We start from the raw sequence: 20,583 nt of genomic DNA, 5'->3' as shown, positions 1-20,583 counted from the left end.
CTTGTACTTAGAGTAGCTGAATTCTTTGTAAAATCTATAAAAAAAACTTTTCTCGTCATCTGAAGTGAATGGAACAGGCCTTTCTTATCACAAAGGAGGAAGAAAGAGGCATGCTGCAGTGAGTCTTATCATCAATCTACAGCCTAAGAGTCTCTCCATTTTCTCCATTACTGGCTCCCTTTTCCTCATTAACTTCTTTGCCACTAATGTAGAAGCTGTCTCCCCTGTTTTCTTCACACTTGCTGCTTGTTTCATAATGATGGAGACAAGGGATTGGGACAACTGCAGGGTTCTTGCAATGAAGTTAGCACATTCAGGTCCCTCATAGAACTGTACAGTTTCAAGCATTTTTTCTAAAGATAGGGTTTTCCTCTGTCTTTTGGCCTTCAATTCACCGGCAGTAGGTGTTGTACTCCACTTGGAAGACATCATGCTTGTATCATTCATAATACCCACCATAAGTGTGAATTTTAGCAAAACACAAACACTGGCTGGCTGAGTCAACATAGCTTAAAGACTAGCAGGAATAAGTTATGATGGATGGCTGCTGTGGCATGGGTGGCGCTGCGATCATGGTGTGTTTGTTTACATTCTGGTGACTGGATAATAATTGGATAAACAAGCCTTGACATTGGAAAATGGACAAGTGGATAAAAGGGATGACAATTGGATGATCAAATTATTGGATAGTGAACCATTGAATAGCAAGGAAAACCTGTAAACACACATTTATATATATATATATATATATATATATATATATATATATATATATATATATATATATATATATATATATATATATATACACACACACACACACACACACACACACACACACACACACACACACACACACACACACACACACACACACACACACACACACACACAAGATCTGGAAATGGAGCAAAAAATGGGAGATGGAATTCAATGTGGACAAAAGCCATGTCATGGAAATGGGAAAAAGTGAAAAACGACCAGTGGGAATCTATAAGATGGGAGATGGAGTAGAACTAGAAAAAGTAAAAAAGGAAAAGGACTTGGGAGTGACAATGGAAGAAAATAATCAACCGGTTAGCCATATTGATAGAATTTTCAGAGAGACGTATAATTTGCTAAGGAATATTTGAGTAGCATTTCACTATATGGACAAGGAAATGATGAAGAAATTGATAAGTACTAAAATAAGACCTAGATTGGAATATGCAGGAGTTGTGTGGACTCCCAAAAAGAAACACATAAGAAAATTAGAGAGACTACAAAAATGGCTACAAGAATGGTTCCAGAATTTAAAGGGATGGCATATGAGGAGAGACTAAAGGCAATGGATCTACCAACCTTGGAGCAGAGAAGAGAGAGGGATCTGATACAAGTTTATAAATTGATTAACGGAATGGATGAAGTGGATAATGAGAAACTGATCCTGAGAGAAGAATATGACTTTAGAAGCACAAGATCGCATAGTAAGAAACTAAGGAAGGGACGATGTCTGAGAGATGTTAAAAATTTAGTTTCCAAAGATGTGTTGAGACTTGGAACAGTTTGAGTGAGGAAGTGGTATCAGCAAAGAGTGTACATAGTTTTAAAGAAAAATTGGATAAGTGTAGATATGGAGACGGGACCACACGAGCATAAAGCCCAGGCCCTGTAAAACTACAACTAGGTAAATACAACTAGGTAAATACACAGATATTGTCGAAAAATGTAAGGAGCAACCAAAATTGTTCTATAGATTCATAAATGGAAAAATTAGGCAAAAAGAAACAATAGAAAGGTTAAAAGGAGAGAACGGGATGGTGGAAGACCCAAAAAAGTATGGCAGAACTATTAAATAAAAAATTCCAGGAGGTCTTTACTAAAGAATCCAAATTTGAGAGGCCACAGGGTAATGGAGAGACAATCTATATGAAAGAGATTAAAGTAACCAAAGCTTGAAATAAAAGAGTTAATGAAGGAACTGGATGAAGAGAAGGCAATGGGACCGGATGAAGTCTCAGGCAGAATACTGAAAGAATGTAGGGAAGAACTAGCAAGTCCTATATACAACATCATAAAATGCTCAATACAAAATGGAACAGTGCCAGTAGAATGGAAAAGAGCTGAGGTGGTTCCCATATATAAGAGCGGAAGGAAAGAAGAACCTTTAAATTACAGACCGTATCACTAACTAGTGTAATATGCAAGATGTGTGAAAGAATAATAAAGAAACAATGGATCGAGTTCCTTGAAGACAACAAATTAATATCAAATAGCCAATTTGGTTTTAGAAAAGGACGGTCTTGTGTAACTAATTTATTGAGTTTCTATTCTAGAATAGTTGATAGAGTACAAGAGAGAGAGGATGGGTTGACTGCATCTATTTGGATTTAAAAAAGGCGTTTGACAAAGTGCCACACGCAAGATTACTGTGGAAGTTAGAGGAGAAGGGTGGCTTAAAAGGAAGCACATTGAGATGGATAGAAAATTATTTGAGGGGGAGAGAAATAAGGACGGTAGTTAAAGATATGAAGTCCAAGTGGAGAGCAGTAGAAAGCGGAGTGCCACAGGGGTCAGTATTGGCACCAGTACTTTTCCTCATTTATATTAACGACATGCCAGAAGGAGTGAACAGCTACATAAATTTGTTTGCGGATGATACGAAACTGTGCAGAGTTATAAAGCAAAAGGAGGATTGTGAAATACTGCAAGAAGACCTAAATAAGATCTGGGAATGGAGTAAGAAGTGGAAATGGAATTCAATGTGAACAAAAGCCATGTCATGGAAATGGGAAAGAGTGAAAGACGACCTGTGGGAATCTATAAGATGGGAGATGGAGTAGAACTGGAGAAAGTCAAAAGGAAAAGGACTTAGGAGTGACGATGGAAGAAAACAATCAACCAGTAAGCCATATTGATAGAATTTTAGAGAAACATATAATTTGCTGAGGAATATTGGAGTAGCATTTCACTACATGGACAAAGAAATGATGAAGAAATTGATAAATACTATAATAAGACCCAGATTGGAATATGCAGGAGTAGTGTGGACCCCTCATAAAAAGAAACACATAAGGAAATTGGAGAGGCTACAAAAAATGGCTACAAGAATGGTTCCAGAACTTGAAGGGATGACATATGAGGAGAGACTAAAGGCTATGGATCTACCAACCTTGGAACAAAGAAGGGAGAGAGGAGACCTGATACAAGTCTATAAATTGATCAACGGAATGGACCAAGTGGATAATGAGAAACTGATCCTAAGAGAAGAATATGACACCCAAAGCACAAGATCGCATAGTAAAAAGCTGAGAAAGGGAAGATGTCTGAGAGATATTAAAAAATATAGTTTCCCGCAGAGATGTATTGAGACGTGGAACAGTTTAGATGAAGAAGTAGTGTCTGCAACGAGTGTGCACACTTTTAAAGTAATATTGGATAAGTGTAGATATGGAGACGGGGCCACACGAGCATAAAGCCCAGGCCCTGTAAAACTACAACTAGGTAAATACAACTAGGTAAATACACACACACACACACACACACACCAACCAAGCTTGAAATAAAAGAGTTGATGAAGGAACTGGATGAAGAGAAGGCAATGGGACCGGATGAAGTCTCAGGCAGAATACTGAAAGAATGTAGGGAAGAACTAGCAAGTCCTATATACAACATCATAAAATGCTCAATAGAAAATGGAACAGTACCAGTAGTGGTTCCCATATATAAGAGCGGAAGAAAAGAAGAGCCTTTAAATTACAGACCAGGATCACTAACTAGTGTAATATGCAAGATGTGTGAAAGAATAATAAAGAAACAATGGATCGAGTTCCTTGAAGACAACAAATTAATATCAAATAGCCAATTTGGTTTTAGAAAAAGACGATCGTGTACAACTAATTTACTGAGTTTTTACTCTAGAATAGTTGATAGAGTACAAGAGAGAGAGGGATGGGTTGACTGTATTTATTTGGATTTAAAAAAGGCATTTGATAAAGTGCCACAAGCAAGATTACTGTAGAAATTAGAGGAGAAGGGTGGCTTAAAAGGAAGCACATTGAGATGGATTGAAAATTATTTGAGGTGGAGGGAAATAAGGACAGTAGTTAAAGATATGAAGTCCAAGTGGACAGCAGTAGAAAGCAGAGTGCCACAGGGGTCAGTATTAGTGCCAATATTTTTCCTTATACAGTAATACTCTGCTTAACGAACGTTTGTTTAACGAATTTCCGGTTTAACGTACTATATAAAGTTAGACCAAAAATCTGCATAACGTTACAACCACATCCGTTTTTAGCAAATTTTCTGGGTTTGAATTTGCCGGGTGAGGGACTGAACGCAGTAGTTTCGCTGTGATTGGCTGGCTGCCCGCCTCTGTCTCTAGCGCTCGTGGAGCTGGATCCAAGATTCGTTAACAATGTCAGAGCAACCTCTTGCAGCGAAATGGCATCCATGAACACGTGGAGGGACGGTGACAAGGTTGCTATCAGGTTGCTCTGAGGTTGCTGGGAACACTGCCTTTCCAGGTGGTGTTAATGTCTTATATAATGCATTTATGTTCAGAAAACAACATTTGTATTAGCTTTTTACAAACTTTGCCCCCAAGAAAGGATTGTTTCATAATGCATAAAGTGAAATCTTACATGGAATACCAAAAAATAAAGCAGAGATAAGATGAGCCACAGACTAAGGGAGACTGCCACTCGATCGCTTCTTCTTCTTCTTGACCCTTTTGCTTGCGTGTTACTTTCATCATGATGTTTATGAAGATCCTCTGTTGCCTGATAATGGATATCATATCTTAGTATATAGATGAGAGGATAACCTCAACTCTGTTGCACTGAGTGATAGTGAATTAATGATGAAATACCACAGTATTTCATTAGTAATTCACTATCACTCGGTGCCATGGAGTTGAGGTTATCCTCGTGGCATGAGCATATATAAGTACTAAGATATGATATCCATTATAGCAGGCAATAGAGGAGTGGAAACAAATAACATGGGGAAAGACAACACACAGGCTAAAAGGGTCACAAGAAGAAGCAGCCGAGTCACCACGTGTCTCCCGTTTTGTCTGTGGCTCATCTCATCTCTGCTTTATTTTTTGGTATTCCATGTAAGATTTCACTTTATGCATTACAAAACAATCCTTTCTTGGGGGCAAGGTTTGAATAAAGCTAATAGAAATGTTGTTTTGTGAACATAAATGAGAGAATGTGAGAGAATTTGTACGTAGCTCCTCTAACTTCCAATGACTCATGTGACATCATAAAAGTAGTGGTACGCCGATGGCCCAATGTGCTGCCAAACATATGTTTAATTTTAAATTTTTTTTTTTTAACCCATGTGGTATATTGGGAATCAGCCCAGAACATATCTCCTCCTATTTCCATTATTTCCTATGGGTAAATTATGTCCACTTAACGAATTTTTGCTCTACGAACAGCTTTGACACCCCCTATCTTGTTCGTTAAGTGGAGTATGGCACAATGTGCTGCCAAAAATATGTTTAATTTTTTTTAATTTTTTTTTTTTTTAACCCATGTGGTATGTTGGGAATCAGCCCAGAACATATCTCCCCCTATTTCCATTATTTCCTATGGGTAAATTATGTCCACTTAACGAATTTTTGCTCTACGAACAGCTTTTACACCCCCTATCCTGTTCGTTAAGCGGAGTATTACTGTATATATAAATGACATGCCAGAAGGGGTGAACAGCTACATAAATATGTTTGCAGACAATACGAAACTGTGCAGAGTTATAAAGCAAAAAGAGGATTCTAAAATACTTCAGGAAGACCTAAATAAGATCTGGGAATGGAGTAAAAAGTGGGAAATGGAATTCAATGGTCATGGAAATGGGAAAGAGTGAAAGACAACCCGTGGGAATCCATAAGATGGGAGATGGAGTAAAACTGGAGAAAGTAAAAAAGGAAAAGAACTTGAGAATGACGATGGAAGAAAACAATCAACCAGTAAGCCATATTAATGATAGAATTTTTAATATTCCTTAGAAAAGAGTGTGCATAGTTTTAAAGAAAAATTGAATAAGTGTACATATAAAGACGGGGCCACATGAGCATAAAGCCCAGGCCCTGTAAAACTACAACTAGGTAAATACACACACACACACACACGCGCGTGCGGTCGAGGAAGGACGCAATACCGTCGCTCCCGAGAATCAGCTGATCTTCGCTACCTTTGTTTGGGTTTGTAGTGGCCTGGGCAATCAGTGTGGACTTGTTTTTTTTTTCCTTTTTTTTTAATGAATACAGTGTTACAAAATCATGAGTGAGAGAGAGATTCCATCTAAATGCAGATATGTGACACAGGAAAGAATGAAAGCTGATGATGACTGCGTTAGTGAGGGAGAAAGAGAATTCGAAGGCTTTGATACGGCGCATACTTCACTATTTGATAGAGTCTTGACTATTGAACGTAAATTAGATAAATTGATAAAGGAGAGTATGGGAATGAAAGAGAATGAAGAACAGGATAAAGAGCTCCAGAAACTAAAAGAAAGGATAAAAAGAGTGGAAGAAAACGAAACTAGGCTAAGAACCGAAAATGAAAAATTAAAAGTCCAAATAGCTAACTACAAGAAAATGATGGAAGAAGGATTCCCTAAAGCCAAGAAAGAAAAAGAGAACCTAAAAGATCTAGTTAACAACCAAGAAGGGAAAAGGATGAAATGAAATCAGTAAAAGATCTACTAAAATATCTAAATGACGAGGATAGACAGAACTTAGAAGAGGAAGTAGAAGAAATCCATAGAGTGGGACCATATCAAAAAGGAACAGTGAGACCAATTAAGATATTACTAAAATCACAAGCAGCAGCAGAAGAAGTACTATATAGAAAAACAAAACTCAGAGAAACAGAAGGTTGCAAAGATATATATATATATATATATATATATATATATATATATATATATATATATATATATATATATATATATATATATATAAAGAAAAATAGAAATGAGGAGGAAAGGAAGAGACAAAAGGAACTGGTGACAGAAGCAAGAGAAAAAAATAATGAAAGGTCAGAGGAGGAGAAGTCATTTTTTTGAGAATTATAGGAGACAGGACAAGGAAATGGTACATAAAAGAGAAGGAAGAGAAAAAAATGGAGCAAGTTTAACTAAAAATGATAAGAACAACAAATTAAAAATGATGTATAAAAACATAGATGGGGTTTTATCAAGTAAATTAGAATTAAAAGATTACATAAAGAAAGAAGAACCAGATATTGTATGCCTGGTGGAAACAAAGTTAAATAAGGCAATAAAAATAGACATAGATAAAAGGTATAATATATGGTGGAGAGACAGAGTGGGTAAAGGAGGAGGAGGAGTCATGATGATATTAAGGAAGGAGATAGTGGTAAATCAAGTGGAGTTTGGGGAAGGTAAATCAGAAATATTGTATATTAAGATACATATTAATAAAAAGGAGTTAACAATCATTGGAACATATGTGCCACCAAAAACAAACTCATGGACTAACCAAGAATATAGAGACATGATAGATGACACAATAAGGAGTCTTACAAGAATCATTAAGGAAAGGAGAAAAGTGATATTGGTAGGAGATTTCAACTGTAAGGAGGTAGACTGGGAAAATTATGAAAAGTGGTATCGGGGAAGATGCCTGGGGAGATAGATTCCTGAACCTAATGATAGATAATTTGATGGTCCAAAGAGTAAAGGAAAACACCAGATTCAGAGGAAACGATGAGCCGGCAAGATTGGACCTAGTTTTTACAAGGGATATACAAATTAATGATGATATAAGATATAAGTGCCAATTAGGAAAGAGTGACCATATAATATTAGAAATGGATATAGAAGAAGGAAAGGAAGATAGAGATGAATCATACAAAGGAGACCGATTAAACTACAGAAAGGCTGATATTGAGAACCTCAAGAGCTATTTTAAAACATAAACTGGGAGGAGATGGAAAACTCAGAAACGGTTCAAGAGAAATATAACTTATTTTTGGAAATATGCAAAACAGGAGTCAGGGAATATGTCCCAAAATATAGACCTAAAGAAGAAGGAAAGAAAGATTGGTTTAATGCAAGATGTTCTAGGGTAAAGAAGAAACGAGATGGAGCATGGAAAAGGTGGAGAAGAAACAGAAATCCAGAAAATAAGGATAACTTTAAAACAGCAAGAAATGAATATGCTAAGGTAAGAAAGGAACAAGAAAGGAACTATGAAAAGGACATTGTCAAAAAATGTAAGGAACAACCAAAATTGTTTTACAGATTCATAAATGGAAAAATAAAACAAAAAGAAACAATAGAAAGGTTAAAAGGAGAGATCGGAATGGTGGAAGACCCAAAAAGTATGGCGGAACTGTTAAATAATAAATTTCATGAGGTCTTTATTAAGGAATCCAAATTTGAAAGACCACAGGGTAATAGAGAGACTGTCCATATGAAAGACATCAAAGTAACCAAACTTGAAATAAAAAAGTTGATGACGGAACTAGATGAGGAAATGGCAATTGGACCAGATGAAGTCTCAGGCAGAATACTGAAAGAATGTAGGGAAGAACTAGCAAGTCCTATATACAACATCATAAAATGCTCAATAGAAAATGGAACAGTGCCAGTGGAGTGGAAAAGAGCTGAGGTGGTTCCCATATATAAGAGCGGAAGGATGGAAGATCCTGTAAATTACAGACCTGTATCACTAACTAGTGTAATATGCAAGATGTGTGAAAAAGTAATAAAGAAGCAATGGATTGAGTTTCTTGAAGAGTTTTAGAAAAGGTCGGTCATGTGTAACAAATTTATTGAGTTTTTACTCTAGAATAGTTGATAAAGTACAAGAGAGAGAGGGATGGATTGACTGTATTTATTTAGATTTAAAAAGGCATTTGATAAAGTGCCACATGAAAGATTACTATGGAAGATAGAGGAGAAGGATGGCTTAAAAGGAAGCACATTGAGATGGATGAAAAATTACTTAAGGGGGAGAGAAATAAGGACGATAGTTAAAGATATGAAGTCCAAATGGAGAACAGTAGACAGCGGAGTGCCACAGGTGTCAGTATTGGCGCCAATACTTTTTCTCATATATATAAACGACATGCCAGAGGGAGTGAACAGCTACATAAATTTGTTTGCGGACGATGCGAAACTGTGCAGAGTCATTAAACAGAAAGAGGATTGTGAAATACTACAGGAAGACTTAAAAACAAGATCTGGAAATGGAGTAAAAAATTGGGAGATGGAATTCAATGTGGACAAAAGCCATGTCATGGAAATGGGAAAAAGTGAAAGACGACCAGTGGAAATCTATAAGATGGGAGATGGAGTAGAACTAGAAAAAGTAAAAAAAGGAAAAGGACTTGGGAGTGACAATGGAATAAAGCAATCAACCGGTAAGCCATATTGATAGAATTTTCAGAGAGACGTATAATTTGCTAAGGAATATTGGATTAGCATTTCACTATATGGACAAGGAAATGATGAAGAAATTGTACTAAAGTACTAATATAAGTCCTAGATTGGAATATGCAAGAGTTGTGTGTACTCCCCATAAGAAGAAACACATAAAGAAATTGGAGAGATTACAAAAAATGGCTACAAGAATGGTTCCAGAAATTAAAGGGATGACGTATGAGGAGAAACTAAAAGCTATGGATCTACCAACCCTTGAACAGAGAAGAGAGAGAGGGGATCTGATACAAGTTTATAAATTGATTAATGGAATGGATCAAGTGGATAATGAGAAACAAATACTGAGAGAAGAATATGACATTAGAAGCACAAGATCGCATAGTAAGAAACTGAGGAAGGGAAGATGTCTGAGAGATGTTAAAAAATTTAGTTTCCTGCAAAGATGTGTTGAGACTTGGAACAGTTTGAGTTAGGAAATGGTGTCAGCAAAGAGTGTACATAGTTTTAAAGAAAAATTGGATATGTGTAGATATGGAGACGGGGCCACACGAGCATAAAGCCCAGGCCCTGTAAAACTAGAACTAGGTAAATACAACTAGGTAAATACACACACACAGAAGGTGAAAGATTTAGTAAACAAGGAAGAGGAAAGAGTACTGAACGTGATTAAAAAAGAAGTACAAGCATGGAGAGTCCAAGATAAGAAAGATAAGGCTGATTTTCAGGTGATTCAAGAACAACTTAAAAAAAAAGAAGAAAATATGACAAAATGATAGGAGTCCTCAAGACAAAAGAAAATCTAGTTAGAGAAATTGCAAAAGAAAAGAAGAGTGTAGTCGTATTTGGAGTAAAAGAAAAAATATAAAATATAGACCAAAAACAGAAAAAGAAGAAATAAAATCAGTCAAAGACCTACTGAAGAATCTAAATGATGAAGATAGGCAGAACTTGGAAGATGAAGTAGAAGAAATAAACAGAATGGGACCATATCAAGAAGGAAAAACGAGACCAATTAAAATATTACTAAAATCACAAGCAGCAGCAGAAGAAATATTATATAGATCAACAAAACTTAGAGAAACAGAAGGCAGCAAGGATATATATATATAAAGAAAAATAGAAATGAGCAAGAAAGGAAGAGATACAATGAACTGGCAGCAGCAGTAAGGGAAAAAAATAATAAAAGGTCAGAAGAGGAAAAAGGCATTTTTTTGGAGAATTCTAGGAGACAGGATAAGGAAAGGAAGAGAATAAAGTGGAACAAGTTTAACTAAAAATGATAAAGGCAAGAGACTAAAAATGATGTAAATGAACATAGACGGGGTTTTATCAAGTAAATTAGAATTAAGAGATTACATAAAGAAAGAAAATCCAGATATTGTATGCCTGGCTGAAACAAAACTAAATGAGGAAATCAAAATAGACTTGGATAATAGGTATAATGTATGGAGAAGAGACAGAGAGGTTAAAGGAGGAGGAGGAATCATGATAATGTTAAGGAAGGATATAGTGATAAGCCAAGTGAAATGTGGGGAAGGAAAAGCAGAAGTATTGTATGTTAAGATGCATATTAATAAAAAAGAGTTAGCAATCATTGTAACATTTGTGCCACTAAAAACAAATTCATGGACCAATCAAGAATATAGAGACATGATAGATGGCACAATAAGGAGTCTAACGAGAATCATTAAAGAAAGGAAAAAAGTTATAATAGTAGGAGATTTCAACTGTAAAGAAGTGGACTGGGAAAATTATGAAAGTGGTATGGGGGAAGAAGCCTGGGGAGAAAGATTCTTGAACCTAATGATAGACAATATGATGGACCAGAGAGTAAAGGAATGCACAAGATTCAGAGCAAACGACAAGCCGGCGAGATTGGACCTAGTTTTTACAAGGGGTATACAAATAAATGATGATATAAGATATAAGTGCCCATTGGTAAAGAGTGACCATGTAATATTAGAAATAGATATAGAAGAGGGAAAGGAAGATAGAGACGATTCATACAAGGGAGACCGATTAAATTAGAGAAAGGCTGATTTGGATGAAGACAAGGCAATGGGACCAGATAAAGTCTAAGGCAGAATACTGAAATAATGTAGGGAAGAACTAGCAAGAGAGAGAAATAAGGACGATAGTTAAAGATATGAAGTCCAAGTGGAGAACAGTAGACAGCGGAGTGCCACAGGGGTCAGTATTGGCACCAATACTTTTTCTCGTATATATAAATGACATGCCAGAGGGAGTGAACAGCTACATAAATCTGTTTATGGACGATGCGAAACTGTGCAGAGTCATTAAACAAAAAGAGGATAGTGAAATACTACAGGAAGACTTAAACAAGATCTGGAAATGGAGCTAAAAATGGGAGATGGAATTCATTGTGGACAAAAGCCATGTCATGGAAATGGGAAAAAGTGAAAAACGACCAGTGGGAATCTATAAGATGGGAGATGGAGTAGAACTAGAGAAAGTAAAAAAGAAAAAGGACTTGGGAGTGACAATGGAAGAAAATAATCAACCGGTAAGCCATATTGATAGAATTTTCAGAGAGACGTATAATTTGCTAAGGAATATTGGAGTAGCATTTCACTATATGGACAAGGAAATGATGAAGAAATTGATAAGTACTAAAATAAGACCTAGATTGGAATATGCAGGAGTTGTGTGGACTCCCCATAAAAGAAACACATAAGAAAATTAGAGAGACTACAAAAATGGCTACAAGAATGGTTCCAGAATTTAAAGGGATGGCATATGAGGAGAGACTAAAGGCAATGGATCTACCAACCTTGGAGCAGAGAAGAGAGAGAGGATCTGATACAAGTTTATAAATTGATTAACGGAATGGATGAAGTGGATAATGAGAAACTGAACCTGAGAGAAGAATATGACTTTAGAAGCACAAGATCGCATAGTAAGAAACTAAGGAAGGGACAATGTCTGAGAGATGTTAAAAAATTTAGTTTCCGCAAAGATGTGTTGAGACTTGGAACAGTTTGAGTGAGGAAGGTGTATCAGCAAAGAGTGTACATAGTTTTAAAGAAAAATTGGATAAGTGTAGATATGGAGACGGGACCACACGAGCATAAAGCCCAGGCCCTGTAAAACTACAACTAGGTAAATACACACACACACACACACACACACACACACACACACACACACACACACACACACACACACACACACACACACACACACACACACACACACACACACGGGACATCGTCGATGGCGGATGTGGTCGCTGAGCTCCAGAGCAATCATCTCTAATTCTACAGTTACCATTGCCTAAGAGTAACCAAGGGGGGAAAGGAGCTGGTAATGTTTGTCCCGTCTCCATATAGTCATGTTAACTGTTGATTAGCAAAATAATGTCCAGGGAAGGTAAATATAAACTGTAGCCTGCGTTTGAGCCATCAGCTGGTTTGTTTACATCTGCGCAACATGGCGGCCGTGAACTCGAAAGATGAATCAGACTTCACAGGATTTCAAGGAATAATGGAGAAGAGCGCTTATGTGAAGAAAATTCTGGAGTTGGAAGGTAAAATTGAAAACTGTTTGAAAAGTATGGGGCCTGGAAACGAGTTATGACAATGTAATGAAAGAGTGTGCCGATATGAAGAAGGAAAATGAAGCACTGAAAGAGGAAGTTAAGCTAATTAAAGTGAATTGCGAAAAATGTGGAGAATCTCTAGGAAAAGTGATGGAGAAGCAGGCTGAATGGAAAAAAAGTCAGGAAGTGGAAAGAAAGGAGGTAAATTACAAAGTTGCAAGTCTGGAAAAGGAAATCAAAGAGTCTGGGGAGAAAACTTTGGGCCTTGCTGAAATTATAGATCAACAGATCATAGAAGAGAAGATTGCTGAGAAAGTGGTGAAGGTTATTAAATCAAATGAGACATTGGTGAGGGAAACTGTAGACAAAAAGAGATGTGTGGTGATATTTGGTGTGGAGGAGGATAAGACACCGAGTAAAATGGAGAGAGAGAAAACATAAAAAGGTGATAAATAATATCATTAATGTGGTGCAGGAGGAGGAAAAGACCTAGTACAAGAAATAGAGGACTTCCATAGAATTGGAAAGTTCACAAGAGAAGGTATGAGGCCAATAAGAATCAAACTTAAGTCACAAAAGGATGTAGATGAATTGGTGGAGAAGTCATGGAGGCTAGCCCAGCAGGAAACAACAAGGAAGATTTGGTTGAGAAGAGATCTCGGTGAAAAGGAAAGAGAAATGTTAAATGAGTTGAGAAAGGAGGCTTTGAAAAAAATGAAGAGAGGACAGAAGAGGAGAAGAAAGAGTTTTTCTGGAGAATCTTGGATATGAGACTGAGGAAGTGGTTCATAACCCAGAAAAGTACAGCAAGAAAGGACTAAAGAAACTTACGATGAGCGGAATGTAATGTATTCCAACATAAATGGAGTGATATCGGGATTTTAGAACTCAACGATTACTTGAGGGACAAGAACCCAGATATTGTGGGTCTTACTGAAACAAAACTGAGAGAGGAGAAGACCTGATGATGGTTGGAGAAGGAAATATAATGTTTGGAAAAGAAATAGAGTAGGTAAGATGGGAGGAGGAGTGATGTTGCTGGTTAAAAAGATATAAAGGTGGATCAAGTGAAAGAAGGTATGGGAAAGGCAGAAGTGCTAAAGATCAGAGCAGAAACTAATGAAGGAAAAAGAGGCACTACATAGTGGTGTACGTACCACCTAAGACAAATGCATGGTCAGTACAGGAATATGAAGAAATGATAAGTGATACAGGAACATGTCTGGAAGAAATGTTGGGTGGCTGTGAACGAACTATAATGATGGGAGATTTTAATTGTAAAGAGGTGTGTTGGGAGGACTGGTCAATGGAAGGATCAGAGACAACATGGGGAAATACACTATTGACACTGGCAATGGAAAATGTGTTAACTCAGTGGGTCAAAGAAGATACTAGGTTTGGAGGAGAGGGAGCATCGTCAAGACTGGACTTGGTCTTTAGTACAGAGCCAATGGTCATTGAGGAGATGAGGGTGGAGTGCCCTTTAGCAAAGAGTGATCATGCAGTTTTGGAGTTCAAGGTGATAGATGAAGAGAAATCTAGAAGAAATGAAGAATATAAAGTGGGAAGATGGAATTATGCCAAGACAGATTTTGGAAACCTAAAGAAATTCTTTCAAGAGACAAATTGGATGAAATTCAAGAGTGCTAAGGAGCAAATGAAAAGTGGAAGGAATTTATAAAATATACAAAGAAGGTGAGAAAAATTTGTACCAATAAGACAACATAGAGAAGTTGGAAAGCAGGACTGGTTTAACGATAGATGTGAAAAGGCTAGAACAAGAAAAGAGGATGCATGGAAGAGGTGGAGAAGGAAAAGACGGATTAAGCAGTGGGAAAGTTACAAAAGAGCAAGAAATGAATATGTGTTGATTAGAAGAGAAGAAAGAAAGAAACAAGAAAAGGATATAATTGATAAATGTAAAGACCAACCAAGGCTTTTTACAGACATGTGAACAACAACATCAAAAATAGAGAAAGTATTGAAAGTTTAGAAGTAAATGGAGTATGCAGTGAAGATCCCAGGAAATGGCAGAGGCTATGAATGGATGCTTTCGGAAGGTATTCACAAAGGAGACTGCTTTTGACAAACCACTGGTAATGGAACAGAAAGGGATTATGAAGGAGTTTCAAGTAACTGTGGAGGAGATCAAGAATATGATGGGGAGTTTAGAAGTGAGAAAAGCTGTGGGACCTGATGGGGTATCAGGATGGATTTTAAGAGAATGCAGGAGCAACTGGCAGAAAAAGTTTGTGAAGTAATTGATGCCTCATTAAGGGAAGGTGTAGTGCCCCAAGACTGGAAAAGAGCTAACATTGTCCCAATCTATAAATCAGGTAACAAGAGAGACCCATTGAACTATAGACCAGTGTCACTTACAAGTGTGGTAGCTAAGATGTGTGAGAGGGTGGTGAAGAATAGATGGACAGACTTCTTGGAGAAAAATGACATACTTTGTGAGTGTCAATTTGGTTTTAGAAAAGGGCGTTCATGCACGACAAACCTGATATGTTACTATTCGAGGGTGATAGATGTAATACAGGAAAGAGATGGTTGGGCTGATGGAATATATCTGGATTTAAAAAGGCCTTTGATAAGGTACCACACCAGAGACTGATCTGGAAACTTGAAATGGTAGGAGGAGTGCATGGCAGTTTACTAAAATGGATGGAAGACTTTTGGTAGGAAGAGAAATGAGAACAATAATTAAGGACAGACCATCAGAATGGGGCTTGGTGGAGAGTGGAGTTCCACAGGGATCAGTGTTGGCACCAGTAATGTTCGCGGTCTACATAAATGACATGGTGGATGGGGTGTCCAGTTATGTGAGCCTATTTGCAGACGATGCAAAATTGTTAAGAAAAGTGAGATGTGACAAAGATTGCGAACTACTCCAGGAAGACTTGGACAGAATATGGAAATGGAGCTGTACATGGCAAATGGAGTTCAACACGACAAAATGCAAGAAAATAGAGTTTGGCAAGAGTGAAAGAAGAATCAGGAGTATGTACAAGATAGGAAATGAAGACATAAAACCAGTCATGAAGAAAAAGACCTTGGGGTGACAATTACCAATGACCTATCGCCAGAGAGACATATAAACAAAATAATTGGAGAAGTATTGAACTTATTGAGGAACATAAGAGTGGCGTTCAGATATTTAGATGAAGAAATGATGAAGAAAATAATTACTGCAATGATAAGACCGAGGCTTGAATATGCAACAATACAGTGGGCTCGAACTTAAAGAAACACATAAGGAAACTAGAGAAAGTACAGAGGGCTGCAACAAAAATGGTGCCTGACTTAAGAGATTTGACTTATGAAGACAGACTGAAAAGAATGCAACTTCCGACCCTGGAAAACAGAAGAGAAAGGGGAGACCTGATAGCAATATACAGAGTGATGATTGGCATGGAAAAAATGGATAGGGAAGATCTGTGTATGTGGAATGAAAGAATGTCGAGAGGGCATGGGAAAAACTAAAATGGCCACTTATAGGAGAGATGTGAAAAATATAGCTTCCTCATAGAAGGGTGGAAGCATGGAATAGTTTAGACGTGGAAGTGGTCAACGCAAGGAATATTCATGATTTTAAGAAAAAGCTATACATTAATAGATATGGAGACGGGACAACACGAGCATAGCTCTTTTCCCGTATGTTACAATTAGGTAAATACAATTAGGTAAATACACACACACACACACACACACACACACACACACACACACACACACTGGACCCTTTGAGTTGGAACAAATATGTGTATAGCTAAATTGGAACAAATTTTGGACTTGGAACAATCCAAAGGCATCCAGATTTAACAAATTCAAGTGATGCTAGCACTGTTGGCAAGGGATAAACATCAGCTATTCTCACTTTGTTTTGAATCTGGATTGTTGCCATGCTCCTAGCTAGGGTCAGGACATTTGATCAGTTTTCCACTTGATCAGAGTCACTTAACCAGGTAAGATGTTGAGCAATATTTTACATAAATACATTGATCATGTAACTAACAAAAATATTTCTTAACTACTGTAGTGACAATGTGTACCACATAAAACAAAGAATCCACATAGAACAAACTGACTATGCTATAGTCAGTTCCATCTATAAAGTCTGTTCAGGGTGTGGTAGGTCACGTTTATCTCAAGCCATATTGCCAAATCAATAAACTTATGTCCATCCCTCACATATTTCCCATCCATGTGCTATTTGAAAGTTATATATTATGTATGCTGTATATAGTAAAGGCTGCTACATATTACAGTTAGTGTTGATGTTTAAGATTATAACAACAATTTATATAAATTCTATGACATGTGGCAGGGTTTTTTTTCAAATGTTGCCACAATGTGGTGGTGGTGGTCAGCGTGTCCATCTGGGGTCCCTTACCCGGTTGGAGTCAGGTAAAGTGTCACTGCTCACGCCTCATTTCCTCTCAGGCTACCAGGCGAGATGAAAGCTATCCCAACTTTTACCTTATACGTATAGATGGTGTGGAAAAAGTTGAAAATGAATAATGAATAAATACAAAATAAATGAAATGTAAATTATATATAGTATATGAGAGAGAGAGAGAGAGAGAGAGAGAGAGAGAGAGAGAGAGAGAGAGAGAGAGCTTGCAGATAGGCACGTAGGAAGATAATTTTAATCTGTTAATTGATGGTCGAAATGGCACTGCTGCATTCATGGGAATTCCGGAATCTGCCACACCTAGAATGGACTTCAATGATGGAAAAGACTATAATGGTAGTGCTGCCACCACCCAGTATTCAGTGGTACTTCAAGATACAAGTTTAATTCATTTCATAACAGAGCTCATATCTCAAAACATTTTTTCTCCTTACAATGCATTGAAATGCCACTAACATGTTCCTTGCAATACAATCCACCAGTTGGTCATCAGTTACTATCCACTGTTGTGATGCAATACATCGGTGGGTCATGCAACAATTTTCACATACATCATATTTTAATCTTACTATTAAAAGAAATAGGATTATATAGAAAAATTGCAAAAAACAGTATGTATAGGAGGGCATAATAAACACTTATTGATAAATAATATGAAGCTTATTTAATTTTTAGTGTTATAAAAACTATATGAAGAATAGTTTTCTTCTTTCCATATTTTCTTTCTAATACATGTAAAAAACTACATCATCTTACATTTTTTTCCTTCAGAAGAACAAAACTTTTCTTTAACAAATAATTGAAGTAGATATCACAATTGGACTTTCCTTGACAAGCTTCACTGATTTTTTTTATTGATTTTTTATATTTTTTTCTGATATTATTTGGACATTGTAAAAAAGCTGCCATTGGTGACCCTTTTGAGTTGCATATATAAATAAACATAAATAAAGAAACAAAACAGAATAAATGAAAAATATCTATGATAAAAATCAACTGAAAAATACTTTTTTCTTTTTCTAATTCATGTAAAAAAAAAAAAAACTATATTATCTAGCATTTTTCCTTCACAAGAACATGAAACTTTTCTATAACAAATAATCCAAACTGAGATATCAGAATTGGACTTTACTTAATAAGCTGTTAAAAGATTTAGTAGAAGAACAGTGGCCGTCTACCATGGTCAGAAAGGAAACTTAAGATAAAGTTGCAGAAAGAAGGTTGGAAACCGTAGGAGAGCAGTTTTGAAATCAAAGCTTTATGCCAGACTCTATCAAAAGCTTTCAATATGTTCAAGGCGACAGCAAAAGTTTCACCGAAATATCTAAAAGAGGATGACCAAGGCTCAGTAAGGAACTCTAGAAGATCACCAGTAGAGTGACCTTGATGGAAGCCATAATGGTGATCAGATAGAAGATTATGAATTGACAGATGTTTAAGAATCTTCCTATTCAGGAGACATAAAAAACTTAGACAAGCAAGAGGTTAAAGCTATAGGATGGTAGTTTGAGGGATTAGAATGGTCACCCTGTTTAGGAACATGCTGAATGTAGGCAAACTTCCAGCAAGAAGGAAAGGTAGAAGTCGAAACAGTGGTGTTCCCCAGGGTTCTCTCATGTCTCCCACTCTATTTCATTAATGATCTTGACAATCAAACTTCTTGCTGATTGGGGCAGAGAAAACTTAGTAGTTTTCAATGCCTCAAAAACTCAATTCCTCCATCTATCAACTCAACACAACCTTCCAGATAATTATCCTCTCTTCTTCAGTGGCACTTAATTGTTTCCCTCTTCCACACTGAATATCCTCGGTCTATCCTTTACTCATAATCTTAACTGGAAACTTCACATCTCATCTCTTGCTGAAACAGCTTCTATGAAGTTAGGCGTTCTGGAGCGTCTTTGCCAATTTTTCTCGCCCCTCCAACTGCTAACTCTGTACAAGGGCCTTATTCGTCTTTGCATGAAGTACTCCTTGCATGTTTGTGGGGGTTCTACTCAAACAGATTTATTAGATAGGATGGAACAAAAATCTTTTTGTCTCATCAACTCCCCTTCTCTGATTGACTGTCTTCAGCCTCTTTCTCACTGCTGAAATGTTGTATCTCTCTATCTTTTTAACTATTTTCATGCTAACTGCTCTATTGATGGTGCTAACTGCATGCCTCCCCTCCTGCAGCGCAGCCCCACTGCACAAGGCTTTCTTCTTCCTTTCATTCCTATTCTGTCCAACTCTCTAATGCAAGAGTTAATCAGTATTCTCAGCCATTCATGCCTTTCTCTGGTAAACTCTGGAACTCCCTGACTGCTTCTGTATTTCCATCTTCCTATGACTTGACTTTTTAAGAGGGAGGTCTCAGGACATTTGTCCTTGAGTTTTGGTTAACTTTCTTGACTTTTAAGGGAACTGGCAACCAAGTGGGTCTTTTTTTTTCCATTTTCTTTTTATTGCCCTTGGCCAGTTACCCCTCCTGCAAAAAAACAGAAAAAAAAAATTCTTGTTCCTTTTTATATTACATTTTGATATAGGTATTGTATCCCACAATTACACAATCACTTGAGGAATGTATCCTGCATGTAGATCTAGAAATCCCTCTATTTACCAGCCTTTTGAAACAAAGGATAGTTTCACGTACACATGTATAAGAGAGTATATTGTAGTGCATTCTCTATCATGTGCATGTGCATGTGATGGTGCCGAGGGGTTGATGGTTATGTTACAATTTTGGTGAAGAATGCTCTTGTAAAGCTTTGAAAAATAGGAAACATACTGTTATGATCATACACTGGTCTTCTTTAAGTAGCTGTTTCAACTGGACTATCTTTGCTCAGACTGTCACCTCAACAGTCTGGTGCAAAGTGTAAATATATACCTACAGTGGCTTCTAACCTCTTGTAGGGATGTACAAAATGGTTGCAGGCCAGGCTCTCCCCCACTCTATAGTTGTCACTACCCTTAGCCAACCTCTCTGAAATACCTCTTACATAGCTAAGTGTGGTATACAAACAATCATATAACACACCGAAGTCACCACCCTGTTTAACCTACCAACAGTTTAGGAATATTAACACCTCCACACACCACTCCTTGCTAGGAAACAATTATATTACATAACATATAATTATGAGGATTATAATATTCTGTGGACTTCTGCCCTCATGAGAACGAGACACGTCACCCATGCCCATAGACTATTGCAGCCCCT

General features: G+C 37.1%; 1 protein-coding gene across 5 annotated transcripts in view; it reads left to right on the top strand.

The window, feature by feature from the left end:
• The window catches only part of LOC123510116 (sentrin-specific protease 1-like), a 181,198-nt gene that overhangs the window by 49,766 nt on the left and 110,849 nt on the right, over nucleotides 1-20,583 (top strand). The gene's annotated exons all lie outside the window — the stretch shown is intronic.

Source organism: Portunus trituberculatus, chromosome 28 (assembly GCF_017591435.1).
Source record: "Portunus trituberculatus isolate SZX2019 chromosome 28, ASM1759143v1, whole genome shotgun sequence".
Classification (NCBI taxonomy): Eukaryota; Metazoa; Arthropoda; class Malacostraca; order Decapoda; family Portunidae; genus Portunus; species Portunus trituberculatus.
The sequence above is the reverse complement of the archived record's forward strand: the minus strand, read 5'-3'. Positions and strand labels throughout refer to the sequence as shown.